This window comes from Phodopus roborovskii, unplaced genomic scaffold, assembly GCF_943737965.1.
Source record: "Phodopus roborovskii unplaced genomic scaffold, PHOROB, whole genome shotgun sequence".
In the NCBI taxonomy this organism is placed as follows: Eukaryota; Metazoa; Chordata; class Mammalia; order Rodentia; family Cricetidae; genus Phodopus; species Phodopus roborovskii.
This window is the reverse complement of record NW_026126482.1, coordinates 20,465,081-20,491,033: the sequence shown is the minus strand read 5'-3', so window position 1 is coordinate 20,491,033 and position 25,953 is coordinate 20,465,081. Positions and strand designations below refer to the sequence as shown.

Genomic DNA, 25,953 nt, shown 5'->3' with positions numbered 1-25,953 from the left:
ATCACAGTTGTGTGTGGTCATTTTCTGAGCCCTGGTAGCATGTGGTAGGCATGCAAAGGGCAATGACTCTAACAATACAGAGGGCCAGAGAGATGGTTTGTCAGGTTGAAGCTCTTGTTGCTCAAGCCTGATGATCAGGTTTTGAACCTCAGAATCCATCCTCTGACCAATGTACATACTTGGCAATACATGCTCATATTCAAATAAGCACATCACATGCCATAAAAAGTAAAATAAAATGTAAGGATGGTAGCAACAACGGCACCTTGCTCTTCTGCTTGTAGTTGGATCCTCGGTTTCCCTCACTATTAAATGAGAACCATAGCAGTCCTTTGGGCATTTTCATCTGAGGATGTACTGTGATGAAGCCATTTCAAATACACAGTGAGGTCCTAAAACCTGGTCATGGCTGGTCTCCTAGCCTTCCAGTGGACTCTTGTGCTCATCAGCTGCAGGCCATTTCTGTATGTTTGCAGATGTCAGTCAGAGAACATTGGGGCTCATTTTCGGCTTCTCAAAACTGAAGAGTCATGGTTCTGACCCTTGTTCTGACCCTATTTTTTTTTCCTGATGGTTATGGGTTAATCTGTGCCCTACCCCCAAAAGGGGTATATTGAAGCTTTACTCCAAGATCTTTTGAGTCCAAGTTCCTTATTTGGACACAGCTGTTCAGTAAGAGGGGGTCATCAAGAGCTGCTCTAATGCATTAGCCATGTAGTCCTTATAAGAAGGAGCAGGGGTCCACAGTGTGAAGACAGAAACTGAGCAAGAAGGCGGCTCTGTGAAGATGGAGGAAAGATCAGAGTGATGCTGCCTAAGAATGAGAGGGCTTCTAGGAGACAGAGGGGGAGTAGAGCCTTTCCTTGAAGCTCTGTGGGGGCATGGCCCTGTGTATGGAAAATGAACACACTGGCCCCATAACTCAACTCACTAGAGTCCAAATGACTGAAGGTTTACTAATTTGAGAAATAACATTTCTAATGCCTGCCTTTAAAAGAGCTAAGCTTGTAGGGCTGAGGGCTGAGCGGCAGCTAAGTAGTAAAGCATTTGACCAGTGTGTGTGAGGCACTGGTTCATCCCCAGCACCGGGAAGGCAAAAGCAGGTCCAAGACAGCCAGGGTGAATTAGAAGGAAAGAAAAAACGCTCAAATGGACCACCTTCCTCAGGGAGAAAATACCCTGACAAAGTTGAAAAGACCTGAAATGTTGAGGTGGGAAGAATAAAATGAGGAGTCATAATTTGAGGGCCTCAGGGAGCCAGCATTTTCACACTGGTTTGATCTAAGATTTCAGCATTAAAAAGGGATAAGTCTACAGACGAAAATTAGCCTCAGGGATAAATTTACCCCTGGCTTAACTGCAGGCTAGAAGAGTAACGCAAACAGCTCCGTCTGAACTTGCCCAGAATCCTGAAAGCCAGTGGTTTGAACAAAGCAGACTTGGCCTGCACATGCATTACAGGAAGGACAATGGGAGGGAAAAGTGTTCCAAGGCTATTTATTCTTTTTCTATGGGACACACTGAAGAAAAGACCAAATCACTTGTCACAATCCTGGCTGGAAGATATAGGACCAACTAAAGGCAAGAGGTGTGAATCTCCCATCCCCAACTTTCAAGGACCCTTCCTTATCTTGACAGAGTTATGTTAATACTGGAACTTCTCCAGTTTCAACTAAATGCTGGGCACATCTTTAAAATTAGGCCTCATGACAACAGTCACAGACCCTGGCTTTTTTGGCTATCACTTAGATCTCAGCTGGGTGAAGAAGGAGAAAGAATTGGGGCTTTATACTGAGACCAAATGATCAGCGTTCTTGAATTGGGTTGCGGCTTGACTGAGTCCATTAAGAATGCCCTGGCACCGGCTCTTTACTTCACCAACTTCTTTCTGTCTTTTGTCATTTCCAGGAATCTTATTTTGACTGCCTTTGTGAGATGCAACTTTCTATTCTCAGTCCATGTTTGATGGGGTGAGTGCAAGGCCACAGCACAGCCTATCAGGTTATTTTGTCCCAGGAGCTGTAACTGGGTTAGAGATGTGCCCGTGGCACAAATCAACCCAAAGAAGTTTCTCAAGAGTGAAATAAATTAAAACAACGGCATCCATTTGGGGCACTTAAAATGGAGTTAGGAGGTTACTGTGTCTCCCTCTCTTAGCAGTCATTAATTGCCTGTCGTTTGTCATCTAGGAGTAGGGGCTTTTGACAGTTCCCCCATCCATGTTCACATGTCAACTAGGATTGCCATTGTTTATGTCTTATTTAGCCTACCGTATTGTTGAGCTCTCCCTGAGCGATACAGAAGACACAATTTCAAAGCAAACACCCTGATCCTCTGGCTCTTAGAGTCTTTTTCTGCCTCCCCTTCGGTGCCATTCCTTGAGCCTTAGGTGCAGGGGTTGTGCTACAGAAGTGTCATACCCCGCTGGGCCCCACATGGTCAGTTGCTATCTGCACTTACCTCCTTTCTGTTACAGGAACTACTGTACTTCCTTTGTTTACTTAGGGCATTGGAAACTAGGTATCTTTTACTGCCAACCTACAATGCGTAATATACAGATTTTTCTAAAGTATAATGACAAGTGTCTTTCTCTCTTCTCTCTCTCTCTCTCTCTCTCTCTCTCTCTCTCTCAATGTATTGAAGCCTAAGACATTTTGTATGCATACGACATTGCTGGATACGAAGATTTGAGAATCAGAGCAGATGTGAATACAGGCAGGATGGGGTAACAAAAATTTTGAAAGCAAGGTCCACACTGCTCTTTCAAAGTAGAGAATCAGGTTTTACGTGGGAAAGCAACAGTAATGGGAGCGCTCCTTGCAGCAGCATGGCTCTTTAAAGAACATTCCTAAAGGCAAGAGCTATGGAGTTGTCGAGGTTCTGACCTGGAGCGGCCATTGGACCCTGCTCTGTCCTCCAGTATCTCTGGTTTAAAGCGAAATATCCTGACTCCAGTCAGACGACTCCATGGATAAAGGCACTTGTTGCCAAGCCTGATGGTCTACCTATGATTCCCTGGAACCTACATGGTGTAAGGAAAGAACCAGCTCCTGGAAGTTGTCTTCTGACTTCTACTTCCACACTATGGTGTACGCACACACACAATAAATAAGTAAGTAAATAAATAAAAGCTCAACATGTTGTGTCTTGGAAATGGCTGGTCCCTGGCAAATCTGGAAGGCTGGTCACATGCTTTTCTACTGTAATCAGGTCACTTTGCTTTTCTGAGACTAATCTCATTATTAATAACCAAGGAGTGTGAGGAGGGGTAGTAGTAGAACCCTCTGTGTGTTTCAAGCAGGCTTTTGGAGAAACAGATTTTCATGAAGGGATACATGGGCCACAGCAGAAAGGGGGTGCAGGGAGCAACCTCTTCTTCTGTTGAAACCAGAGAAGGTTCTTTTGTGTAATTTTTAAAAATGGGATTTGCCCATTTAAATCAGGGAACACCTGCTCTTTGGGAGACCTCCCTTTAGAATACCCTGATTTCTTTGTTGAGGCAAGAGGTTCCTATAGATCAGTATTCCTGCACCTGGTGGCTACTTAATGCCACCTGGAGAGCTGTAAAACTCAGTACTGGCTTCCACACCTGTGAATCTGGGTTTCACCTGAATTGGTTAGAGACAGAGATCTCTGTTTTGCTTTTAAATCCTGGCTGCTGACATGCATATAAATTATGCACAAATGTCAGTTCTTTGACTCTCATTAATGATAGATTGCTTTCCACGCATTTCAAAAATGACCAACACAAACCATTGTTCCAGGCACCATGTTCAGGACATCTTGAACTTTCCATGCATCCTGAGGGCTTGTGAAAAGTGGGATTGCCGCTCCACCCACTCCCATTTCTGTTACAGTAGAGCCAGGCAGGACCAGATAATTGCAGACATTAAATTCAGAAGGCTGTCAGCTGCCATTGGTAGTGTTGTTTTAGATCTTAACTCAGTTGAGTATCTTGCCCAGTCTCTTTAATCTTTGTGACATTTATAACATTGCTGTTGGACCTCTCCCTAATGTAGTACTTAGTAAATTTCTGGTGAAGAATGGGGAAGGTTGAAGTGGTAGTTCAGTAGCAAAACATTTACTTAACACACAGAAGCCCTGGCTTAACCACCCCCATACACACATTATGCATACAATAAACAAAAGAGCAGATAAATGTTTTATTGCAGTCTTTCTCTTGTGTTTTTCAAATTGCAATTGCTAAATAATGACAATGCATATTTGTAGGAAACGATGTGTTATTTTCTTACATGTAATATAATGATCAAACCAGCTAACTGGTATAGCCATCACCTCAAGCATTTATCTTTTTTTATTTTATTTTATTTTTTTATTTTTTGCAGCCAGCTGCTTGAGGACTATGGAGCTTGTATCCTTTATCACAGGAGAACTGATTCTGCTGGCTTTGAGGCACACAGTCTCATGGGACCTTGGCTAAGGACATGGGTGGGAACAACAGGATTTCCAGATTTCAATCTTAGGGACTTTGTGCTGAGTACAATGCACCAACAGTGGCTGCGTTCTGTTCTAGGGATCCTGGCCAATTCTGCCAGGCCTTCTCCAAGATTCCATTTTCTTTCACTTATTACTGTTGAAGGTTGACTGTTCACATCTCACCCACAAATTCCTTCATGGCTATCTTTTTCTTGTTGTGTTTCAGTTTTTAAATCAATTTGTAGGAACATTATACAAGTGTGTCCTGGTTGCCATATCTCTTTATTCTTGTCCATAAGCTTATGATTGTCCTACCAAATGACCACTGCACTGCTTGCAGTGTGTACCAGGCTCTCTGACCATTCCACATTATTTCCCTTGTTTATGTTCTCAGTGTGGGGACCACTGTAGGCAGCACAATGCTGTCTCTTTAACTGTCTCCATTAGGACAAGAACTGCTTCTTAAACTACAGAGACTACTCATGGCCACATCCCAGACCTCAAGGCCAGACACACCCCAAATAAAGTCAGAAAGGATGAGAAACTACTGACCATTATTAACCACTAAATAGGGAGAGTGAGATCCAAGCTCTGGAGGAACATTTGGAGGACGGTGCTTAAGTGGCTTCATAGCTTTTACATAATGGGTTGAAATAAGAGATGGAATCCCCAAAATAAACACAAGTAACAGTAGTAAAAATTTCAAAGAGGTTTTTTCTCTTTCATTTTGTTTCCCCAACAGTAAATTTGTTGGTGCATAGTATGACAATTCCTAAGAAACAGGGGTCTTCTGGTTCCTCCCTGGAGAGGGGGTTTGGTTCTAACTGGAGCCTATGCTTTCTAAATTAGTCCTATAAAATCTGCCTACGGGAAGGGCAGAGTCTATGGCCATGATTAAAAAACCAGCCTTCTCTGCCTTTCCACCCAGGCAGTCATTGTGGATTCCTCCTCCAGAGGTGACATTCCAACAGATAAGGAACAGTAACTTAGCTGTTGCACAGCCAATGCACTTCCTCCTAATGTTGTAATCAGGCCAGGTGGCTCAACTTTGTCAACTCTAGAGAGTTCTAGAATCCAAAATCTAGTGGGTTTTTGTTGTTGCTTTGTGACAGGAGTTCATTGTGTACCTCAGGTTGGCCTTGAATTCATGATCTCCCCTGCCTCAAACCCCTGAGTACTGGGATTATAGGCATGCATATGTTTATAATATTGCCAGTTGTACTAGAACCTTTATGGTTCTGAATTAACAATCTTTATGTATCAGGAGGCATCTCCAAATCTGCCAGCAGGAAAATGTTATGTTTGGGAAGTTTCTCCTTGGAAGACATTTAGAGAGACAGGTCATCCTCCAGGGAAAATGAATAGTAGTCTAGAGGGGAACCCTGTGGGATTTCATGGGCATGACAAGTAGTAGAGAGGACACTTCGGTGAGAGAAGGGAGTGGTCTTTATGTCACTCTTGATAACTGCCTCTTGAGCAGGAGAGATGACTCAGTAGATAAATCACTTGCCGACAGCCTGATGAGCTGAGTTTGAACCCCTAGAACCCATGTAAAAGGACATGGTGGCATATGCCTGCAACTGCAACACTCCTACTTGAAAGAACAACTCCCTTTTCCCCATAGTTACAGGGAGGGCTACTTTGCCCGTGACAAATTCACACAATAGAAATAACTACATATAAGTAAGTATAAAGTGACCCATGAGTTCTTCTCGCTGTTCGCTAATTCACCTTTGTCTCATGTCCTTGCAGATACCATGTTCAATGACGATAACTGAAATAATTACATCAGTCCATCAAGAGCTGCTTCATCTATTGCCAGGCAGAGTTGAGAAGCCTTCTCTTTCATATCATGTTCCAAATCACCTTGGACTTCAGGGAGATTCCTTGTATGAGGTGGCCATCCACTCCACTAGACATGGTCTTGGCCATGGACATGTTTTCTGGGTGAAAGATGTTGGTTCATTCCTTTGTTCCTTGATACCTTAAGATTTATTTCATACCACCAAGGGACAACCAGCCTTTCAGTGCAACATAGTTGATAGATGTGTAGTAATCACACTGAGCCATGCAGACAACAGTAGAGTTCTGCAGGTTTCATTTGTTAAAGTGACACTGACTAGAGGGATGATGGCCCTTTCCAGCTCTGAATTCTGTTGTTTTTTGGCACTGCCAATGGAACAGGACTCAGTCCCTCACAAGGGAAGGTATTAACACAGTCAAGGGAGATTCACAAAGAAACTCCATTCAATTTGACATGAGGGCAACCATCTTGTGTAATAACCAACACAATTATCCCAGAGATGTCAGAGATGGTTTTTTATGTCTTCTGTACTGTCTCTCAGAAAAAAAATTATAAGCAAGCTAAATGATTAGAGTGGCATTCAAGTATTTCAACTGGATCTTGGTTCTGGAATGTGTCTGACACTGATGTTTTCTCAAGATAGAGTAGATTACATCCAGGCTTAGAGAAGTCACCTTTACCCTAACCAACATACATTTACCTTCTTCTGACTCAAATTGTAGAGTTCTACCTGGTATTGCTGCCACATAGCATCATGTTTCAGTCAGAAAGTTGATCAATAAATTATACTCTGTGTAATACTAGATCTGTAAGCCTCTTTTCTTTGGTCTCATAAGCATCTTTCTGCCAGTTTTCATTCTTAGGGACTAGATTATTCTAGAACACTTCTTCAGGGAGAAGAGTTGTTGTTAACTCATTGAAGGACATTATAACCACATTGGTGATTGGTGTGTATGTCTGTGTGTGTGTGTGTGTACACATGTAAGCTAAGTCTGGCATCATGGGTAGATAATTAGTCTGAGCAAGGCAGAGGCACAGATATCCAGGGAATATTTTGGAGGCACATTAAGAAAAATAAATCTTAATGAATAACAGTACATTGGCTTTAATGAACTGAACCCTTCAACTAACATGGTAGTGTTATGAGGCAGAGCATTTGTGAAGGGTTATATCATGAGGGTAGAATCCTCCTGAATGGATTAGGGCCTTGATCACAAGACCAAACAGTGATCTCCCACCTGTTTTGTTTTTAAGATGTGAGACTACAACAAGAAGGCAACACCTGCTGTCCAGGAGCAGGACCTTAACCATGGTGACACCTGGTTCTTCTAATTATGGACACAATAAATAAATCTGTGCCTCTCTGCTATAGTAATCTGAGTTGATACCAGCATCATTTCATTTCCATCTTTCATCTCTCTCTCTCTTTCTCTCTCTCTCTTTCTCTCTCTCTCTCTTTCTCTCTCTCTCTCTCTCTCTCTCTCTCTCTCTCTTTCCTTATGTTCGTGATGTGTTCTCCTTACTTCTACTTGACACATCTTAAATCATTCAGTAGCATCCATGGGCCCAGGTAGGAGCAACCAGTACTTTGACCAACATATTCTATGAGTTAAAACACACATATTCTAATTATGATATTAGACTATTCCACTCACATTATTTTGTGATAATTCCATTCTCTTGTTTACTTTTTGTCTTAGTTCTATTGTTCTGAAAGGACACCATCATCAAGGCAACTCTTACAAAAGAAAGAATTCATCATTTTGGGCCTGCTTACAGTTTCAAAAGATTAGTCCTTGATCATCACGGTGAGAAGCAGTCAGTCACAGCACAGGAGCAGTAGCGGAGAGCTTTACAACCTATCATGAGCAGAAAACAGGGAAACTAAAGAGAGACACTGTCTAGAGTGGGCTTTGGAAAGTGAAAGCAAAAGCGAAAGTGAAAGACCACTTCCAGTGATAACCTCCTCCAACACAGATACACCTTCCATCCTTCCCAAACAATCCTATTTCCTTGGTGACTAAGAATTCAAACATATGAGCTGTTCTCATTCAAACCACCACACTTTTCATGCCAAAGGAAGTGATTTATGTAGGTGTCAAGATCTGGGACTAGGCCGACTATAGCTATCAAGGAAATAGACACCTACTCACCTGGGATGGTATCAACCACAAAACCCGAAGATGAATCACCTTATTTAAGTTGAATGCTTTGGGGTTTGCATGTTAAGGGATCTGATCTTCACTGAACACTCACCATGTCTAAATCTAGACAATAAGGGAATAAAAAGGATTAGGAGGTTTACAGAAACCTCTGCATATTGGGGGGAAAATATGGATGCATAGCAATTGATAATTCCAACACTGAAGGAAATGATTCATGAAAAGTTGCTTCTTTTTACTTTGTGGCCAGATAGCAATGATCCATTAATGAAGTTACTTTCAGGAAAGTTTTAACTTCCCTTCTGAGGAATTCTTCTACCCCTTTCCCTTTTTATAGACTCCTAGTCTTTTAATCCAAAGCTCTCTCAATTGGCTGCAATCATTTCAGTGCAGACATTCTGTGAGGTAGTCAGATTGACTGGCACCACAGTTGCCTAGTGTACTTTTGAGCTAGCTGTTGGGTACTGTGATGGGCATTTTTGGAACTTGGCTACATCTGAAATTAATTGAAACCCAAAAGGCTCAGTATACCTGTGAGGGATTTTTCTTGATTGCCTCCCTCTCACTGGCAAGTTCATTCCTTCACTGGCATTAGAGCTCATTTCTTTGGGATTCTGGCGTATAATGAAGACAAGCTGAGATATCCAACCTCAGGAACTGAACAATCATTGGATTCTTGGACTTGTATTGGTAGACAACCATTTTTGGAGTAGTTGGAGCACAGCCTATAAGCCATTCTAAAAAGGGATATGTATGTATGTATGTGTTTAGTATTTTATATATAATTTTAAAATTATATATATAATATATAACTGTGTGTGTATGTGTTTAGGTGTGCATCTCTGCATGTGTATCCTATATATATTTCATATATATAGTGGGGAAGGGAGGGAGATTTATTCTATTATTTCTGTTCCTCTAGAGAACTCTAACACAGTTACTTCTGCTACCCTCAAACCTAGAGAAACAGGAGACAGAAGCCATCTATTAATAAATGAAATTGACTATGGCTTCTATGACTATAGAATTTTGGGGAGGGGTGAACAATGGAAAGTTCTTTGCAATGAATTTTTAAGCCTAAAATTCTTTATAGCTGAGTGATTTCTAATTTTCATAGATCTACTATCTAGGTCTTACTAAAAGAAATTCTTGGGGCATCAAGGATATATATCTTGAGAAACAAGGAACATCAGGAAAGTATGACTAATTGAGTAGGAGAGATGGTTCAGAGTCCAAATTATGATTTCTTGGTTCATTAAAGTCGTAGCCCATAGACTTACTTTCTTCTAGTTAACTTCAGCTGTTGACTTGACATAGCCTAGAGTTATTATCTAAGGGAGTCTTAATTGGGAGATTCCCTGGATGAGATAGGCTGTGAATGTGTCTGGGGAGCATTTTCTTGCTGTTGATTGATGTGGGTGATACCACTCTTGGAAAGGTGGTCCTGGGAGGTATGTCTAGTCTGAGCTTGAGAGACAAGCCAACGAGCAATATTCCATCATGCTTTCTGTGTTTGTTCTTTCCCCTACTTCCCTCAATGATGGATTGTACCTGGAAGTGGAAGCCAGGTGAAGACCCCTGCCCCACCCTCCACCACCCACCAAGTTGGTTTTGGTCTCGATGTTTACCAGAGCAACAAGAAATCCAATTGGGATGCAGTCTGAAAAGGTTTAACCAATAATGATTCTGTACCATAATGTACTATGACTTGAAGCTGTGCATTCAGTACCATCACTCACACTTAAAGGCTCCTCCACTGAAACCCTGAGAGAGCAGAGAGCTACCAACTCCATTCTGTAGTGGTTTGAAGAAGAAGACCATTTTTGTTCATGTTAAAATGGAGTGAACTGATGCATAGATGGGTGGGTTTAATCAGACTGATGGGAATTCAAATTCTAGCTAGCTAGCTTAGGCTCTGTAGTAATTTTAGGTCTCAGTGTTTCTGTCTTATTTACTAGTAATTACTTTAAAACTTTTAGAGTTTATCAAGTATAAGGTAGTGTTGTAAGGGTACGCATTCATCATCTAATTTCCCAATGAGGCAGAAAAACATGAATGTGGCAGGCCCGAAACTACTGTCCTCCAGACCCTGCTTGTAAGGCTGGCTCTTGGCTTACATCTGAGGCCTCATAGGAGATTCCTACTATTCCATACACACTTAGCTATATGTGTAAACATGTGCTTAGTGCCAAAACACTGCTTTTCTTCTAGGCGTCTGGAATTGTGATTAATACAGACAGTGTCTCAGTGTCCAGCCCCAATCAATACTCTGGCACCAAGGCTCTAATGAGCTTCCCAGATAGGCAACATCCCATATCCCACATAAGACACTGTTGGAAGACTCATGTGTATCCTGTATGACTCCATGGGGACAGGATTCCGGGTAGCTGATGCCAGGTCTCCTCCCTTTGTGGATCCTGGCGTGTGTCCTCTTGATGTAGCATCACTTAACTGTGAGTGTAACTGTGTGCTGAACCCTGTGCATTATCCAACCAGTCACTGTACTTGAGGGTGGCCTTGGGAATCCCCTTCCCATGGGGTATGGCATTATCATTTAAAGTAATGTAAGCTACCTATGGCATTATTACTTAAAGGTGAGAAAGCTGATTCATGAAGAGGTTAAGAAACTACACAAAGGTCACACAGGCCTTTGGCATAACCAGCGTATGGGCCCACACAGATTGGCTGCTTTTTAACCCCTATGCATATTCAAAACTGTAGGATTGCTGCCGTTTTGAATCAGAGCAGGCGTGTTTACCTAGAACACACAGAGTACTGCATAAACTATTATTATATCATTATGCATTTCCCCAATCCCTTCCACATCCTCACTGAATAACACAGCTCCACTGACCAATACAATGTCCCTAAGAAATGGAAATATCTTTGAGGGAAAGGGAGAGCAATAGTATGAAATTCATTCTGCTCCCCATCTGTTTATTGTACAATAATATCTATTTTGACAGATTCTTTCCAAGACAAAGGAAGTCCGGCATTTCCTCTCTCTTGGCTCCTATAGCCTCTAGCTTCCCAGCTTGGATGGTCAACAGGTGCAACAGGTAACAGTGAGGAAGTCAGCATGGCAAGCTGGGGTTTAGAAGGATCAGTTTATGGAAGCCCATTTTTTATGGTGGTCATATTTTCTATTACCCACAATGTGGTGATAGCTTGCTTGTACAAATAAAGCCTGCCTATGTGAGCTTCAGAAAATGGAGCTTGCCACTAGCTAACCATACAGGTCTGGAGGTCTGTACAGACAGACAGGAAGGAAGGTAGCTGGGAAGAAACAAGATATAAATAGAGAGAAACAGAACATGGCTCTCTTGTCTGCTGAGACACCAAGGAGGTAAGGTGTACTGTGGCTTGCTCCTTCTCATTAATCTCTCAGCATTCCCCTCTATATCTGACTCCAGCTTTTTATTATCTAGACCAATTGGGAACTCCATTTACATAATTAAGAGAGAGCTAGTCAATAAGAAGTCAGAGCCATGGGCTGGAGAGATGGCTCAGAGGTTAAGAGCACTGGCTGCTCTTCCAGAGGACCTGAGTTCAATTCCCAGAAAGTACGTGGTGTCTTACAACCATCTCTAATGAGATCTGGTGCCCTCTTCTAGCATGCAGTCATACATGAAAATAGAGTACTGCATACATAATAATTGAATAAATATTTTTAAAAAGAAGAAGTTGGAGCAATTGGCCAACAGTTTACAATTAATATAAGCCTCTGTGTGCTTATTTGAGACAACAGCTGTGAGGCCAGGCAGGACAGAAGTTCCCATCCATACACTCTCAACTGAACACACTTTCTTAGTAAAAGTGGTAACATTTGGTTTACTAAAATTGTTATTTCTCAATACTCCCTCCTACTTCCAAGCCTTCTGATTAATAAAGAGACACCCTGTTTCCTTGGAGGGAATCAAATGACTTCAGCCTCCCACAGATCTATTCTTGCATTTCTTTTAAAGGGAAACTCTTCCTGTTGAAAGTCTGCCTGTGATGAGACATACTGAGGAGATGATAATGATGATCCTGCAGTGAGACGTGATCGTGTGAGAGCTCAGGCTGCCTTAGTGGGGACAGCAGGGATGCTGAAAGACAGAAACCTTCATCCCTGCCTACTCCTTGAAATTCTCTTTCCTAGAAAAATAGTGTTTGCCATACTATAAAAACACTCCTTTGAATGGAAAGGCCAGGAACACTATGGCTTGGAGCTATAGTGATCAACGGCCATGGGATCAAATCCATCCCTGCTAGACCAGTTTGATAAAGTAAAACTGAGGAAACCTATGGATGTTCAGTACTTGAAAAGACAACATCACTAATCATGAGTGATAAAAAGGGAGAGGACAAAGGAGTAAGATTTAGGAAGAAAAGCTGGTGGTCTCCAAGGGACACTTTATACATGTGGGAACTTTCCATACAGGATAATTCTAGTAGGCAGTATTTGGTATGGGGGATAAAGCATGAGACATGGAAATAAAGACTCCCCAACCTTGAAATAAAAGGCACATTAGTCTGAGGAAAGCTGGTATCTTCACAACAAAGATATAAATGATGCTGAGACCCCGGCAAGGAGTTGCCTTGTCTTGGGATGAGCTCTTCAATAAGCCCTTAGCCCGAAGGCCTGGGTCATACCTGCATCATTTGATCCGCTGCCCAAATGTTTATTTACAGCCACCCACTGCAATCTCCTGAGCTTCACTATCAGTAAAGAGAAGGATGGAAGCAACAATTACTAGGCCCATTCTGAAAATCCAATAAAATGATAGGGGTTAATATGCTGAGCAAACAACAAATTAAAATGCTAATGTTGGCTGCTATTATTTTTGTTTTGTTGTTTTGAGACAGGGTCTCACTCTAGTTTTGGGTGGCCTAGACCTCACTAGGTAGCTCAGGTTAAATGTGAACTTTCAGAAGTCCTCCTGAACACAAGTACTAGGATTACAGACAAGAGCCATCATGCTATGCTAAATCAATGTTTTGTCTAAATTAACGATGTTTATTAGAGCAAGGATTAAAGAGAACACTTAAACATAAAATAGAAACCCAATTTTCACTCTACTGAACATTGAGAAGAAAGGATTGCCCCAAGAGCCAAACCTAATAAAGCTAAATTATAGGCAGAATGGGCATAGCAATAAATTCCACGAATGGTCAGTCAAAATATCAGCCTTTTCCTTATTGTGGCCGCCTTAATCCTTCCTCCTGGGACTGTCTGGTTAAGTTGCACACAGTGGTCTAAACAGGCCATGAGCATCAATTAAGATTTAGGTCAAGGCCTCTGTCACAGCCAGTGATTTAGTTTCTGAGACTAAGGAAGACAAATGCTTCCCCATGGCTGGAGAAGAATAGCATTCCTTTCTATTGTAATCATGCTTCATCAAGGAAATGTTGGAAACCTAGGCAGGGCAGTGTGGGGTGTCTGTGAAAGTGATTATATGGTTGAACTTTTGAAATATACAGCCAGCACAAATATGTTTTAACAATTTTTACTGTTGGAAAGGATCTCAGAGAAAGGAAAACTGACTGGTGTTCCAATGCAGTTCTCTCCCCACCGAAGGGGCCCACCCTGCTTGTTGTATAAAGAGATTTCCCACCAACGATCGTCACTGAAACCTTCTGATCTTTCCCCATAAACGCTAGACTGTAGTTAGATGTAGAGTAAACTACAATTAGCAAGTCTCTCTGCTTCTCCTAGAAGGCTTGCCGTGGAAATTCTTATGATGGCTCCTATCTGATTTTTAACCCTTCCCAGGAGACCAAAGTCTTAGCTCCATCACAGCAATGTGATTTTAAGATTGACAGATTCCCTCTGAACCAACGAGCCACTAGAATCCTGTAACTGGAGCTACTAGCCCTTTTGACATCATCTGCCTCACCCTCCTGTATACAAGCCATGCTCAGCTGTGTGAACTTGGGATCCCCATCAGAATCCCCAGTAGCTCGGGAGGCTCATCTTTGACTTTCCCTGAGTGTGGTGAGAGGCAGCAACTGCTGACTCTCAGGGGCATATTCCCAAGGATTTCCGTGAGTGAGACAGGCAAGGTGTTAGCCAAAGAGATGCTGTGAGTGCAATGTTCCATGGGCAGCCTGGCACTCAGCTCTTCTCTGGGCATTGGTCCTTACAGGGTGTTTGCACTTAGACAGACAGAGAGAGAGAGAGAGAGAGAGAGAGAGAGAGAGAGAGAGAGAGAGAGGATGGAGGTGAATCAGAGACCTAAATATGTGTTCAGGAAGGGCAAAGCAATGAAGATCTATTTGACTTATAAAGAACATCACAAATCTAACACACACCTTTTATTCTATGATTCATTAGCACACAACAGTTGTCAGTGTTGAGGACCAGTTAGATGGGCAAATGCACTTAGCACCAAGCCTGATGACCTGAGTTAGGTCCCTGAGATTGAAACAGTGGAAGGAGAAAACTGACCCCCAAAAGTTGTTCTCTGACTTCCACACACACTTTGTGCCGTTCATACATGTGCTCAGGATAAAACAACAGAACACACGAAATAGATAAATGTTTTAAAGAAGTGCAGTCAGTGTTGAAAGTCTACTACACCAAATCTTTCTCTTTATTAATGGACCATGCCTGGGTACAAGCCAACACACAGCAGAGCAAATGAGCCCAGTAATTTTCCAACTTTAATCCATTTGAAAAGGCTCATTCTGGTGATGGTCATGTCTGTGTTGGGCTCACCAGTGCTCAGCACACTGAAGAGACCCAGGACATGTTTGGTGACCAATGACTGGTGGCTACAGGTTGGTCTGTATAAGAACAAAACTGCTTCAAGACCCCCTTGTTCTCATCAGCTCTAGACATCACGTGACTGTGTTCTGAGGCTGAGTGGAGTTGAACTGAAATGTTGTAGATACATTTGGGCTTTGTCCTATTTTCCCTGTTCTCTGATGCAATTCTCTTTTCTTGCCAAATCCTTGTAGCCCTTCTCATATCCCAGGTTGGCCTGGAACTTACTGTACAGCTGAGAATGACCTTGAATGTCTGATCCTGCTGCACCCACCTCCAGAGTGTTAGGATTCAGTGAAGTAGGACTTGTCCAGTCCTTTGTAAATGAGAGATTGACTTGCTCCAGGAAACAGGACAGGTGTGTGGCAGAGGTGGAATCTGAACCCCAGGCTGCTGCTAGCTTCCTTAATCCCCACCAAGAGTTATTCTAGCTCCCTTGTATCTGTCCATCTCCTGAGTCTCATCCATCATGCCTCAATATACACTGTTGCCAATTGTTTCCTGACTCTTCCCAAGCTGCAAAAGAAGGGGGTCTCCTTAGGCAAAATGCACATTGTTGTTTCTATGTAGCTTAGAAAATGTTTTCACTTTCTGTTCTATTTTTGGCAGTTGTTAGTTACCAAATGAACAAGAGAAGTAAACAATAAAGATCTGAGACTTATTACAAAGTCTGAACAAGAATGGCCCCTACAGTCTCTCACATTCAAACGTTTGGTTCCTAGTTGGTGGACTGCTGGGTTAGGTGTGGCCTTTTTGGAGGAACTGTGTCACTGGGGTTGGGCTTTGAGCTTTCAAAGGCCGGTACCAGGCCCAGCCACTCCCCCCCCCCCCAGATCAGGATGTAGTTTTTAGCTACTTCTCCAGCACCCTGCCCCACCTGCTACCATGATGAAAATGGACTAACCTCAGAAACTGTAAGGCCCCAATTAGAAGCGTTGCCTTGGTTATGATGTTACTTGACAGAAATAGAACAGTGACTAAGACAACACAAACATTTAATAATTCTCCATTCCCCTCAATTGCAGATTCTCCAGTGCACCAGTGTGTGTGCCAATATATACACACATCGACATAATATTACAGGATGCCTGAATCTGTTGTTAATAGTGAAAATAACAAATTCACTCGAAAGTTCTGGAAGATTGACACTGTTGGTTGCATAAAAGAAGCCCACCCCACTTTTAAAGATTTCAGGGTCTACATTTTATTATTTTGTTGCATAAAGTAATAGATGAAAAAAATCATTTTAAAAATTAGCCTCATGGGGCCAAATAGATGGCCCAGTGGATGAGGGCACTTGTTTGTATAGAGGACCCAGGTTTGGTTCCCAGGACCCACAGGGCTCATATCCATCCTTAAGTCCAGTTGTGGGGATCCATCTCCTTCTGACCTCTGCAGGCACCAGGCACATAAAAAGGTGTACATTCATACTCACAGGCAAATCACCCATAACCATAAAATAAGTAAATCTTAAAAGAAACTGGTACGACACTGATTATCTTACTGTTTACTGATTTAATCTTGGTACCCATACTACTGGCAATCATACTTGGTAATCACGCTACTTTTTTTAGAGTAGCCTGCCACTCCATAGTGGGCTGCCAAATGTAACTTGTTAGGACCCTGCTGATAGGCACTCAGATCATATTTGTGCCTTCACACACATAGTCCCTAAAGGAAAAGCCCCATCAGGAGGAGCGCTAGGACCAAGTCACCCTTCTATGCTACTCAGAAAATAAAATTATTAGAAAGAAACAGCTCTCTCAGGAAATACAGTCAAGGACACTAAGTGATATGTAGAGAAACTGTCTGTGAATCACAGCTCAGGAGATAGGGTCGGTCCTCTGCTAAATCATTTTTGTAGGAAAGGAGGAAGGCCAGGGCCCGAGTGCGAGGCAGGTTTGGAGTGTGGGGCCGCATGCAGCATTGCTAAAGGTTTCTGAAAGTCACGGCAGCCAGCAATATTTTCTCTGTGAAATATTCTTTGCTCTGCTCTGCTGAAACTGTTTATCCATCGGGCTGCTATCCAAACATGGGAACAGGGCCAAATTTGCTTCTCCTGAAGAAGTCGTACGTGGCCTACCGTGTGCACAACTGGGTGGAGTGTTCTTCTGCCCATTGCCTGGCCTCTCGACCTTTTCTGCAAGGTGCAGAAGGGGGTGACCCCTTCACAAGTTCCCCACTAAAGTTCACACACCTCTGCTTAAGCCAGATTCGACCCTCACATTTATTCCTGCTTTCCTCTCAGCACCATGCTATAGCAAGATCACTTTGGCTTCTTTCTTATGAGCAGAGAGCCCTCTTCCCCTGTCTCAGAGATCTAGATTCCAGCACTCACTCACTTGATCATTCATTCATTCATTCATTCAAGCACTTCCTATGCGCTGATGTATAGAGAAAGAAACAGAACCCGAAGGCCATGGAGATGACAGTCCAGACACGCTGCAGGTCCTTGCTGCGTCCTCTCCTGAGAAACATGGGTTACAAGAAGAGTGTGTGAGGGGGTAACATGAGCATGGTGAGGGAAGGCTGCCGTGGCAAGGTGAGCTGTGGCTACAGAGCTGACCAAGGAAGGAATACAGCCTTGCAGCTGTTTCCCGAGGCTCGTGGTTTGGGTTTTTTGTTTTTGTTTTTTACTTTTTATTGATTGTTTGTGGAATGTATATCATGTATCTCAATCCCACTCATACCACCGTCCCATCGCTTCCATCCTTTGCCCTGGTAACATAGACCCCCAAAACAAAATTTAAAAGTAAAACAAATCAACCCAAACAACAAAACAAGTAACTAAAAAGTCTTGGCTCAGAAGCTGTAGTGTGGCCCAGAGTCGCACGGCACTCCCCTGAGTCCAAGCATCTTTACTTGTCAGTGTTCATTGCGATGCTCATTAGTCTGGTCCGAGACCTCCGGCTTCTTCTACACTATTGCTGCTGGGCCCTCACTCGGCCTCCTCTTGGATATCTTATTGTTGCCTGGGTCATGGAGATCCTGTAGCTTTGGATTTATAGGCTTGGCTCATTCATAGATGAGGTGGATGCTGGGGTGAGCTACTGGTTCTGGGCCTGAGTCGTAGCTGGGTTGGTCAGCCTGCCAGCCTCATCTTTACCACCTGGGCCAGGTCTCCAGCACTAACCCAGGTAGCTCACTCAGTGTAGTAGACAGCAAGAGAGTTCTCCTGGTCCTGCTCTCCTGAGTCACAACACCAGGGTCAGTCGGTTCTGCCGTTTTTCCCAGGTGAGCAGCAGGGCCCACTTTCTAGACTGCTGGACTTGGTGAGGGGCAGAGCCAGCTCTTCCGTCCTCATGTCCCCGAGGCTGGGCTCTCCCACCTGTGGCAGATGGCAAGTGGTGGGGGGGAGGGCATATTTCCCTTACCCTTGTCACCCCGTGACATTGGCGGGGGGGGGGGGTGATCCCTGGCTGCAGATGTAATATGACCAGCCACCTTATGCTCCTGTCTCCCCAGACAGAGCCACTCTTGATGCCAAGCTTTCCTCATACAATGGACCACATTCTCTCTTGAACCAGAAGCTTTGTCAAGGACTCTGTCATGATAATGAGAAAAGTCACCAGTAGCACCCATGCTTGGACCTGTGACAGGGCTGCATCTCATAGCAGGAACTTGTGGCAAAGAGGACCACAAACCTTCGACCAGAAAACAAAAGAAATGCCTGAGGTCCCAGGCTCCCTTCAAGGGCATGCTTCCAGTGACCCAAGTCCCTCCTGGTAGCCCTCACCCCCTGCAGGTTCCACCTTCTCAATAGCACAATGAATGTCTTTAACACATGAACCTTTGGGGTCACTATCTAAACTGCAGCAGATGGTGGCCTGCTGCCTCCAACGGTCACATTTCTTAAGAGAGGGATGATGTTCTTTTGTTCCATTTCCTTACCCGTAGCCATGTGTGTCATTTCACAGCAGGCCAACACAGACACATTCATTGTAAGCAAAGAGATTCCCAGTTCTAAAGAACGTGAACCAATGCCTTGATTTCTTATGCTTGTTCTCTTTTAACACACTTGGACACATACACACATGCACACCCCCCCCCCCACACACACACATACACACACACACACACACAATGGCCATGCAGAAAAACAATACACCTCTGAAATCCTTCTTTGAACTGGTTAGCCATTAAAAAAAAAAAATAGAGAATTTGTGAAGAATGGGAAATAAGTGTACACAAATGACTCTGGCCACGTAATTGTTGACTCTCCTGGTGTCTTACAGCTGAGTTCTATGATCCAGTGCCACTGAAAACTGCACAATGGATGCCATGTTGTGTGTAGGTGTTAGAGTGTGTTTCACATGGTCATGCCCTTAGATCTGTTATCCCACTGGACAACAAAGTCTTGTAAAGTGAAAAGTCCTCGCTCCTTCCCTTAGTGTATTCCAATAAAGTTTGAAAGGAACAATTTAAATTTAATTGTCATTAACTGAACTCAGTGCTTCCGGAGGTCTGAAATCTACCACAAAGACTTCAGTTCTTTTTACTTGGACCTCCTCTCCCACCTCCATATACGATCTGCCTGAGGATGGGGTTTGTCTGCCAGCTTCATGATGTATCCCCAGGGCCCAGAACATCACTTGAATTATACTAGGCCTTCACAGATAGTGAATAGATGATTACTAAGCTTCTGAAAAGCAGGACAGAATCTGAGACAGTTAATTTTATGCATCAGCTTGGTTAGGTTGATATATATGTAAAACATATTAATAATTACTCTGGGTATACTCGTAAGATTTACATTGAACTCAGTTGATTGTGATGATGTTAAGGTGGTTATCCACAGCGTGGGGGGGAGGGCAGGCCTTACTAGGCAAAGGCCTTGAGCTTGAAATGCAGCATCCTACTGGCTTGAGACTTCTCAGCTCCTACACTAAAACAAATTCTCTCTCTCCACTCCCACACTTTGTCTATATAATATGGTCCTCAATTTTAAAAGGCCCAAGTTAGGATTTTTCAACTTTCTGATGGTGTAAAGGCGATACGCCCTCAATAGGAACCACACTTGGGGTTTTCAGTGTGGATCCTCAGGCTGTTTCCTTGTATTTGAATCCTCTCCCATGATGCTGGGCAGCAGCAGTGAGCCACAGCTTCCGGTCAGCCCCTGACTATGACTTGCTGACCGTGTCCCTTGGTGTGACCTGAGGCTCCAGCTTGCCACTCTGCTTCCCAGGGCCTCACGGAAACACCCACCGTCTCAGTTCCTCTGCGTGTTTCCTCTCACTGCAAGCGAGGCTGTGGGTGGGGAATTCAGAGTCATGGAAAGTAGTCAAAAGGTTACTAGAGGGCCACAGGCAGTACCACTGCATGACGGTGTGCCAGCAGCAGCCCAGCCCCTGGATGGCAGGGAGAGACAAGAACACATTCACGGGAAACTCCCAAGGGACAACCCTGGGAGATCGGGCTCTCTCTAGCATCAAGCAAAGTGGCCAGTACCTGCCACCTGATTTACTGGTCTGGGGCCTAGACTACTTACAGGGACTCCTTCCCTGAGGGCTTATGGGTTTTGTGTAATGGGGAAGTCGATGGTAAAAGTGAAAGTTGTCATTTCCCCAAACCTTCACAGGTTGAGCTGGACACAATCTTTTTCCTTCTCACATTCTGAGGTATCATTACCTTTTCCTTCTTCCCTCTCCCATTCTGGAAGTCTCTTCTCTCCTCTGATAACACCTCCCCCTGTTGCTTAAGCTTTCAGTTCATTCATTCTTGATGTCTACTTAAAGTATCTCATCCTCCAAGCCCAGCTCCTTCCCTTGTCTCTCAAGCTTCTAATTCATCCACTCCTAATATCTATGTCACTTGTTTAATTTCCTCCCCTCCCCCACCCCCATCCTCTCCCCCTTGTCCTTGATAGCATCTAACTATGTAGCTCAGGCCACCAAGCTCTCATCTTCCTGTCTCAGCCTCCCTAGTGCAGGATGACAGGGGCGAGATGCTATCTGGGCTCCTAAAACCTGTTTCTAACTTAGGTTAAGCCCTACATCTTTGCTGACAGTAGTTTGTTCTGGAGAGAGGGAGAATTTAACAGCCATTGTGCCTTCTTGACATCCTACCTCAGAACCTGCATAGTTGCCCATTGCTTAACACTCTAAATTTATGGAGACAATAGACTATCATGAGTTCACGATAGATTACCATGCTGCTGTAAAGCTAACCACTACTATAATCAATCAAAATCTCTCTCTCTCTCTCTCTCTCTCTCTCTCTCTCTCTCTCTGTCTGTCTGTCTGTCTCTCTGTCTCTCTCTCTCATATGCTGCAAGATAAAGGTAAAACTCTGGCCTCACATGAGCTAGCTAAAGTGTCTATCGCTGAGCTATCCCAGTCCATTATCAATAACTCTGTATCAACATGTCTAATCCTGGGAAACAATGTTGAGTCAAAGACTAAGTCACACAAGACATACAGTAAGATTTCATTTACTTTCAGTTATCAAATGGGCACTTTCTGTCTAGCTGTCTGTCTCTTGTACACAAATACACATATATTTTATTTATCTATTAATCTATCCACATATATATGTATATATATCACATATGTGAGTGTATGAGCTCTGTCTCTAATCTGTCTGTCTGTCTATCTATCTGTCTATCTATATAAAGCTATATAAAGTTTAGGCCATGTATATCTTGAGAGAGAGAGAGAAGAGAAAGACACAGAGAGAGAAGGTGAACTTTTAGATGAGGTCAAACAGACTTTGCTAGTACACACTAAAAATTATTGCTGGGGCTAAAATCAGTGGACCACAGAAATGAAATGCTAAAAAGCACTCTACATGACTCAAGTGGATTAAGACCCTAGCTCCACACCCTGGAAATTTTGCTCTAATGATTTGTGGAGGAGACAGATCAGCCAATGAGGTGGAAGTTATTTGTAGCAGGTCTTGAACCCTTGGAGAGATGTGTCACATCACAAAGAGCTTTTCCTGAAGTTGTGCTTGTGCCTCTCTCCAGGATGACATCAGAGGGATGAAGAATGCCTCCCACCTCACTCCCATCGCAGCCCTTGAATGGATGGCAGAGCTCTCAAAACCAAGATATCTCAGGTCGAGGGCAGATAGCCATTGGATAATAAGGCAACTACATTGGCATGCCAAATAACATTAGGCAGTGATAGGCTGTGTATACAATGATGGCCCTGTCACATTCTGGTGGAGCTGAAAAGACTGTCCCCCAGTTATATCACAGTCACTATGCCATCCTACACCATATCACCCATTCATGCATGGTGATACTGAGGAAACCGACTGCCAATCAGACCTAAGCATGACATACCCAACTTATATGGTACTCGATAATAAGTTACCTGCTGCTGGTTTAAACATTTACTGTAATGTACTTTTTTTTTTTCATTAAAGAACTTATTCTTACAACACAACTTGACAGTAAAACATTCTGCCACGTGACCCCAGCAACAACCTTCCTTGTTCCCTGTACCTCTTCACGCAATCTCTGGTGCTTGTTGTAATCGTATGCTATTTTGTTTATCATGGCTGCAGGAATGTGCCACACACATACAATACATAGCCTGTAGCAGTGGTTCCCAACCTTCCTAATGCTGTGACCCTTTAATACAGTTTCTCATGCTGTGGTGACCCCCTAGCCATAAAATTATTTTTGTTGCCATTTCATAACTGTAATCTTCCTGGTGTTATGAATCATAATGTGGATATCTCTTATGTGACCCCCGTGAAAGGGTCATTCAGACCCCCAAAGGGATCACAACGCACAGGTTGAGAACCAGTGGTCTATAGCATCCCAAATGCCACCTGTACCTTTCCATACTCCAGGTTCGTCTTGAGTCTCTCTTTTCCCTCTCACTCTCCTCTCTTGATTTGACAGTGGGTCTCTCATCTCAGAGCTTTGTGTGGCTGGTCCTACCTCCCTCTCACTACCTCCTGAGCCCCTCTACCTTATCCGGTTTCCATCTCCACACTTAATAGTGTGTCTTGCTTTCTACACCAGGAAAATGGCTAAGTCAACAGAGACTCTGGTCCGTGGAGTCGATGCCTGCTAAATCTGAAGAACTTCACTCCTTCTCGTTTTCACTAGGATTCTTGGGGACATCAAGCTATGGCATGCTTTTTTCTTTACTGTCACATCATTGTTCCACCACCCACTAGACCCCTAGATTCTTCCTGCAGTTCAGGATGATACAAATGACGCCATCGCCTGCCTGCTTTGAGCCTTCTAGTTTTATGTAATATATAGTTAAATTTGTTTTCCTCTTAATTCACATTAATTCACAGACTGCCCAGGCTGGGAACTTTGAAGAACAGAAGAGAGCAGTTCTTCCTTTCCTGTATTAATTCATGTCTGCTTCTCTCCTGGAGTATAGATTTGTCCCCATTTCTATAGGTTTTGACTTAAAATATGGCTGGTAATAGCGCACTCTAGATAGCTGTTAAATAAATCGACCCACTGATGAGATATGGTGGAACTCTAGTTCAAAACTGGTTGCATATTATCCCTCTCTGTTCTTATTCCCATTCTTAGAATGAGAATGCCCTTGAAAACAACCAAGTTTGCAACAAAACCAAGACAAGGAGAAAAGGCATTTGGTTGGGCTGCAGTGTTTTATTCAATTCCAAGTGGGAAACCAACTTCTAGGGAAAAGAGAAACACCCAAAAGGAAGTTTGGAAGACTGGACCTTTCATTCTCCTTTATCATAGAAAAAAAGATAGTGGCCATTATCTCCATAGTTTCACTATATGTGACATTTTTCCTTGTGTGTGATATTCATTTTAAAAGCATTTCAGGAAAGGGGGGGGGAGTTAACTTCAAATCCTTTGCATCATAATAAAGATAAAAGACAGGAAGAAAGAAGACTAATACAGGGAAATGAATACAGAGGAAAGTAAGGTTGGAGTCACCAGAGTGGCCAAGCACAGCTGGTAGAACACAGCACAGTTTGAAGCCCTCCTTAAAGAGAAAGCAATAAGAACTTCTCTACAGAGTCGGAGCACACATAGAACCCAGTATCTATCATAGTTTCTTGGCGCTCCCCCACCCCAGAGAGACTGAAAGTGACACAGACACAAATGACTACTGTAACCTACGCTTAAAGGACTAAAATAATGTAAGAGGTTTATCTCCTCCAGGGTAAGTTCTGTGAAGACAGTAAGAAAGGAAGAGTCCTGTACTTAACACACCAGGAAGCATTGGGATAGGATTTAAAGATTAGGAGTCCTCAGACGTTTACATGACCTAGAACCAACTGCCTCCTGGGCAGGCTGAACCCTCCCCACCACTGTTAAGGGGTGGTAACAGTGGAGACATGCCGGATGTCTGACACCAACACAGGAAGTCAGAATCTGAATGCATTCCAGCCCTGCTCTCACCCCAAGCCACAGCAAGTGGCTGGCACTCACCCAAATCCAGAACCACAGTGAACAGACCATCTTGTGACCCTGGTCACCTTGCTCTCTCCTGGGTGGGCAGGCAGGGATGGGAGCTAGGCGCTCTGTGTCAGTATCCTTATCTCTCTGCAGCTGCCCTGCTTACATCTACGGGCAGCTGACAGCTCTTCTCTGCTGAGCAACCACACCCGTAGGATGTAAGTGGCTTGTGAGGTGCATGTGTGTGGGGTTTTCCTTCCGGTGGCTGAGAGGCGATGTTGTCTTAGTTCATTTCCTCTCAGTACTCCTGTTACCATCTCCGCCTCCTCTTCCTCCTCCTCTTCCTTCTGCCCCTCCCGTTTTTCCTCTATCAGACTTTCTTATAAGCTGGAGATACTTTGTAATTTTGAGTAGGGTGACAAAATTAATTTTTATAGGATGCCTTTTCTGTGGTTTGAGACACGTAGGTGATCTCAACGTTGAGATTAAATTCTCTTGAAATGGCCTTTCCGAGTTGCAGTGCAGCAAAATATGGGCTATTTAAAAAGCAACAAAAACAGCTGGATTTGGTATTTTTGTTGTTGTTGTTGTTGTCTGTATGGACTGAACTTGTTCTGGAAGTTTTTACTGTTAATTGACTTGGAGCATTCACACACATAGTTCATATTTATTGAGCTTTAGGAGTTTAATAGGTGATGAGTTAGGGGCTGTATCCCCAATGGATGTCCAATTTACAGTGTAGTAAGAAGTAACGATTTACAGTGTGGTAAGAAGTAACGATTTACATACAGTATAGTAAGAAGTAACGATTTGAAGCAGTAGAAGGGAAGTTGAAAGCCATCTAGCCCCAACCCGGTTTTTTTCTTCTGTGCTTTTGAGCAGTAGATCAGTAGACCACCCGATCAGAGTTGTGTTATGTCTTACACATTTTTGGGGCCTTTGGCCTCAACATCCTCACCTGAGTAATGGGAGAAATCATGGACATCCAATAATAATTGAATGGGTGAGAATCTGTCATAAAATGAAAACTTACATGAGTGTTTCATAGTATTAGCACCAATTTTGTATCTCTCAACCTAGGTCTTTGTTTGCTTCTTTTTCTTCCTATTTCCTATGCCTGAGAGTTGCCTAGGGAATTATTTGGAGACATAGAAGAATGAGAAAAAAAGAGAGGGATTAATTGAACAAACACCTCTAAACATCCACTGGTGCCCTGTGTTCCTCCTCAGCTCTAGCCTGCTGTTGTGAGAATCCCCTCCCCCGATCATGGTGGACTCCAGGAAGAGAGGGCATTCTCCCTTCTCATGGGGTTCCAATGGCAAACTAAAGTTCACCCTAGGGAACCAATGAGTTTATCTAAGTTACTTATGGAGCATGGATGATGCCCATGAATGATGGGCAGGGATGTGGATGACCTTAAAACAGCCACACTGGAAGTCCTGTACCCAACAGC

The 25,953-nt window shown here is 43.3% G+C and overlaps 1 protein-coding gene across 1 annotated transcript in view; it reads right to left on the bottom strand.

Moving 5' to 3' along the window:
- The window catches only part of Nedd9 (neural precursor cell expressed, developmentally down-regulated 9), a 166,853-nt gene extending 142,174 nt beyond the window's left edge, over nt 1-24,679 (bottom strand). The window contains exon 1 of the mRNA XM_051194383.1: nt 24,534-24,679. The gene's annotated coding sequence lies outside the window, so the exon portion shown is untranslated. The remainder of the gene's footprint in view (nt 1-24,533) is intronic.
- Nucleotides 24,680-25,953: the final 1,274 nt, after the last annotated feature.